The sequence below is a fragment of the Limulus polyphemus genome, unplaced genomic scaffold, assembly GCF_000517525.1.
Source record: "Limulus polyphemus unplaced genomic scaffold, Limulus_polyphemus-2.1.2 Scaffold524, whole genome shotgun sequence".
NCBI classification, from domain to species: Eukaryota; Metazoa; Arthropoda; class Merostomata; order Xiphosura; family Limulidae; genus Limulus; species Limulus polyphemus.
Window position 1 is genome coordinate 292,213 of NW_013666134.1, and position 5,589 is coordinate 297,801.

Genomic DNA, 5,589 nt, shown 5'->3' on the forward strand with positions numbered 1-5,589 from the left:
TTTATTTTATAACCATTTTAATTCGTTGATATTTTTGTTTAAAAAGTTCTTCTTTCTTCATGTTTGAATCACATTATCAACAGATTAGTTTCTAAGTATGCTATCATAATCACTCGTACAGCCCGCCAATGCCTTTACAGAGAGCGTCGAAAAGTATTTGAATACTTTATAGTTTACCTGGAATGTTTGTTAGTTTGTAGACTTTACCTGCACATTCAGACCATTAAGGTCGTTTAACAGCACATATGTTTTGTCTGTATATATATATATTCTCAACAAAATATGTGTTTCCTGTTTCCAGTATTAGCACCATTTATTCTTAACAAGACTATATACGTCTGAAGATTCCTCCTAGTCTGCATATAAAAAAAAAACAAAAAAAAACATTTATTGATTTTCTTAGAATTGCTAGCTGACATAATCTGTTATATCGTACTGATGTCATCGGTCGTTCCTCTTGTCTGAGGATATTTTTAGGGTGTTTTACTGTACATCTATGTTTAGAACATTTCGCCCTGGTATACGTTATTTCTATTTAAAACTTTGTTAACCTCTCGGTGATTTCTCGTACTCCTCTTCCCGGTGGCTCAGCGGTAAGTCTGGGGGCATATAACGCTAAAAATTGGGTTTCGATAACCACGGTGGGTAGAGTACAGATAGCCCACTGTGTAGCTATGTGCTTAACGATAAACAAACAAACAATTCTTGTGTCTGATTGATATAAATATTGAAGTAAATTCAGGAAATCTTACAAGGCATCTGGTATTATCCCGTTTCATCCACTAGAAATACTGATAAATGGTAAAATTCACAATGACAGTTTTTAAACTACTGAAATATATAAATTGTTTAATCTTCTGATGGCGCAACGGTAAATTTGAGGGATTATAACGCTAAAGTACAGGGTTCGATCGCTGAAAAAAATACAGATTATTTATTATATTTTTATATAGACGATATAATGTTTTTTAAAATAAGGTGAGGTTTTTTTTTTCCAGTCGAGTTGGGTTTCGAGTCTCATTGGAATTGGCCAAACTAGTCTTAAAAGACTTCAAGAAATCATTTAAACATAAGTTTCTTATTTTCTACAAAGCAGGATTTCACTATATTTCACGAAAAGTCGGTTATGAAAGGGGTAAAGACGTTCTCTGGTTTTATTTTTTCAATGCAAAGCTGCACAATGAGATATCTGCGCTGTATCGATTGAACTCAAATAGATTTTTTTTTTCTGTATGCTTGTTCTTAAATACAAACAGCGACTCATCCTCACATCAAAAGTCTTGGTTTACGGAACCCGTTTTTCTCATCAGTAAATATTTGTTGACAGAGTTTTGATCTTATGTAGAGATTTGATCAAGTCTTGGCCTATGGAATCCGTCAAAACTCTGTCACCAAATAATTACTGATGAGAAAAACGGGTTCCATAGGCCAAGTCTTGATCGAAAACTCTACATAAGGTCAAAACTCTGTCACCAAATAATTACTGATGAGAAAAACGGGTTTCATAGGCCAAGTCTTGATCGAAAACTCTACATAAGGTCAAAACTCTGTCAACAAATAATTACTGATGAGAAAAATCTTATGTAGATGTTTCGATCAAGTCTTAGTCGTCAGTCTGGCTATTTGCCCTTAAGCGAACACCATATCGTTATGAAAAAGACATCGACAAGTGTCTGCCTATCACTGTTCTAATCGGAGCATCGTTCACTGACACAAACAGACGTGGTTTAACCAATCATTAACCTAAAACAAACATGGTTTAACCAATCATTAACCTAAAGTGAAACGTCACTCAACTTGACAATTAAGGGTGAAATAGAATGCGATCGTGACAAGATGCTAATGGTATGAAATTATAAACGCTGCAGGGAAATTGGTGGACTTTATAGCCTAAATAAGATAAAACGTTTTGGATTTTAAACTGTAATTCGATCAGAAAGACAAATGTTTACTAAACATATAACGTGTTTAAAGCCACATATTTTTCTGATTACCTAATACCACAAAGCGACCGTACAGGCTACCATATTAATTCCTTTGCACGGATAATTGTCTAAAAAAATAAAATGCTTCTTAATTTAACACAAAAGAATAATTGCGATGCAGTTCGTTGTCCAGAAAACATTCGTACCTGCATTGGTAATGAAGGCCCTACTTTTCTTTTAAATCAAGTTGAAACATTTTTATTTGATTTTGGCTTTTAAAACGTTAATATAAATGATCCTTAAGAGATTGTCTGAAACGTAAAACAAAACTTCAGAATCTTCGACATCATTTAATTCCCACCAAGACCACGGTGAGAGGCTTAGCTGCATAATAGTTATTTTTACACACCATGAAAACTGCGTAATTGTGTCATATCAAAAAGGTCACATACAAATTATACACACACACACACGCATATATATATATATATATTTAGTGATAATTTTTATTGGTGCTTCATAATTCATTTTTTAGCCTTCTTTCGCATTAACTGCTCCTTTTCTATGTCTAGACTTAGTATCAGTTTTTAGAGACGTTTTATTACACAATTTTAGATAAAGTTGATAAATGACTCTTCCCTTTTTATGTGAATTTGCTTTAAAACAGTGGTTCTTAACTTTTTTTGCTCCATGCCCCACCTCGACACCTCAAAAAATTTGATGCCCCCTTAATATAAAAACAAATTTGGTGTTGAAAAGGCATTATAATAATATAATGTAAAATTCAGAAATTGACCAAAATTTCACACCCAAATGAAAAAATTTTCTTATTGTAGCATTTACAAATTGCCCCCCTGTGGGGCGTGCGCACCTTGTTCAGAATCACTGCTTTAAACATGCTCGCCTTTTCAGCCGTGGGGGCGTTATAATGTGACGATTAATCCCACTATTCGTTGGTAAAATAGTAGTCCAAGAGTTGGTGTGGGTTGTTTATGACTAGCAGCCTTCCCTGCTAAATGTCACTGCTAAATTAGGGACGGCTAGCGCAGATAGCTCTCGTGTAGCTTTGCACCAAATTCAAGCAACCAAACAGTACTATTCACGGAGCAAGCTTTCCCTATTTATGAACGTACAAAATCAAGGTTAAGAATCGCTTGTTCTATAACCCCTTTATAAACAGTTAACCTGAAACTTATGGGTGCTTTATAGCAAAACTTTCTCACACTATATTCTTCTTATTATAAAGTAGTATTTTAGAGAAACCTACATTCTTCTTTGTGGTATTTCTACAAATATGTAAACTCTGATGGTTTATTAACAAGTCAATATTTGCTTCAACAAACTGGAACGACGTTCTGCTAATCCACTCACCCCTTTCCCAATTCCAGTACGGACGAATACAAAAGATACATCTTTACAATGTATATATGTGAGTAGTCAACGTCAAAGAATCAAAAGGCGTCAAGACGGTCACTATTAGCAAGAACCCCGTTTTCGCACTTTGTCATAACCTTGTTTCTTGTTAAATAATCGTTTGTCATTTTTCTCTCGAGCTGTCTGTGATCTGTTTCGAAGCCGTATATTGAATAACAAAACCAAAACCTAAGTTCACTGCGTGACTCACTGTGTGGAAGAACGTGTACCATATCGATTCTTATCACACACGAAAGAAGACAGCATGACAGTACCTACGTAAGAAAATATTTGTCAGGAGCGCTTGGCATTTACGTGATTGGAAGTATCACGTGAGTAGATTTTACCACCTCTTTAAATGCAGAACGGTTTATATGGTGCATAAACGTTATGGTTAATCCACTGCTCTAAAAACAAAGTACGATTATCATATTCAGTAGGAGAAACATTAGGTCTAGCTACTCTAAACGCCAGTGAAAAAAACAAAAACAGGTTAGTTTTTAAACTACCAGCATTCCTGTAATTCAGAAAAGGCCTCAGCGCGAGTTTTTTGTGTTACCAGTAGTATCAAGCTATTATGTAGTTCTATAACGATTGAAAAACAATAGTGAATGTTCATCTCTTTTATATGACGACAGCACATAACAAACAATAGAACGAGGAACGCTAAGTCCTATTGTAGCAGACCAGCGTGTTCGTTAATATCCTGATATAAGCTCCAGATTGTGCAATCTGCAGTTGAAAGGAACTGTAAACGAAATAAAATTTATTTATTTAAGTTTTAAACGCATTGTCTAATTCTCCGAACCAGCAGTTAACGTTCTTTCTTTATGTGCTGTCTATCTCCGTATTTTAAAGACATTTTAATGCGAAGTTTCCAACTTTTGGAATTACATGCTGTAATCACGTAACCAGAAGTAACACTTCAGATGTATCATGTGAATACAAGTATGATCTTTTCGCAAGACTGAATCGTGTTCAAAATCGTTATGACGAAAGCAGTTTTACCCAACAGACATCAACACTCCCGAAAATAGTATAGAGAAGATGATGACACGTGCATTCCACGTGGATGTGGTGAAAGCGGGCCGAGTGCAAAATGAAGCAGACGTTGACTCCACCTGCCACGTGACACAAGAAGTCCCTGAGCAGCGTGTTATTTGAATATTATACTAAGCTTATCAAGATTTAAAAACAGACACAAGACACGTGGAACCCAAAACTGCCACGCCAAACAAAACGTGTTGTTCGTATCGCATTTCATTGTAAATTACCTACGATTTATAACCACCATTTTTGATTTACTTATGACGTTTCTTTTTAGATATTGCGCATGCACTGACTAAGGCTGTTTCTGTGGAGGAACAACGATCGCAAGTAAAACGATAACATTAAAACTTGTTACAAAACTTCAGATAATAGTTGTTTATTAAAATATTCCATATATGTGCTGTACTACCCATACATATCGATATATGTATTATCCAGAAGACTGTACCTCCAAATAGGTTCGACACCTTTATAACCATGTAGACAGGTGCCATGTGGAAAGAAGTCCAAATATGGCTATCGGTTATTGAAACAACTATACCAAGTTTATGTCGACCTGAAACTAGTTTTAAAATCATTGCACTAACTTAGCTTAATGTTAACCACTGCTTATGAGCGACTGACTAGATTAATCTACATGATAGTTTGGGATTTGCCAGTTTAAACGAAATATAAGATAAGGTTGCGACAAACAAACAAACTATGGTACTAGTGAAATCGGGGAATTGAGAATGATGAAACAACAAAATGCTAAGGAAATTCGAAAAAAAAAAGCTTTAAAATCAGGAATATTATGTACCTCTAAATTACTGCTAATAATCAAAGGATAAACTAAAATGTAACGTTCATACTAGTAACCTCTTCTTGAAAACAAAACCACTCACTACACAATACTGCTAATAATCAAAGGTTTATTTATTTGTTTGGAATTAGGCACAACGCTACACAGCGTGCTATCTGTGCTCTGCCCACCACGGGTATCGAAATCCGGTCTTTAGCGCTGTAAGTCCGCAGACATACCGCTCTGTCACTGGGGCAATGGTTTGTTTGTTTGTTTTAAGTTAAGCACAAAGCTGCACAATGGGCTATCTGTGCTCTACCCACCACGGGTATCGAAATCCGGTCTTTAGCGCTGTAAGTCCGCAGATATACCGCTGTGCTACTGGGGGCAGGGGGCAATAGTCAAAGGATAAACCAAAAT

At 35.6% G+C, this 5,589-nt stretch overlaps 1 protein-coding gene across 1 annotated transcript in view; it reads left to right on the plus strand.

The window, feature by feature from the left end:
* The first annotated feature begins 3,521 nt into the window (after nucleotides 1–3,521).
* Nucleotides 3,522–5,589, plus strand: part of LOC106458861 (vinexin-like) — a 73,637-nt gene continuing 71,569 nt past the window's right edge. The window contains exon 1 of the mRNA XM_022385211.1: nucleotides 3,522–3,670. The gene's annotated coding sequence lies outside the window, so the exon portion shown is untranslated. The remainder of the gene's footprint in view (nucleotides 3,671–5,589) is intronic.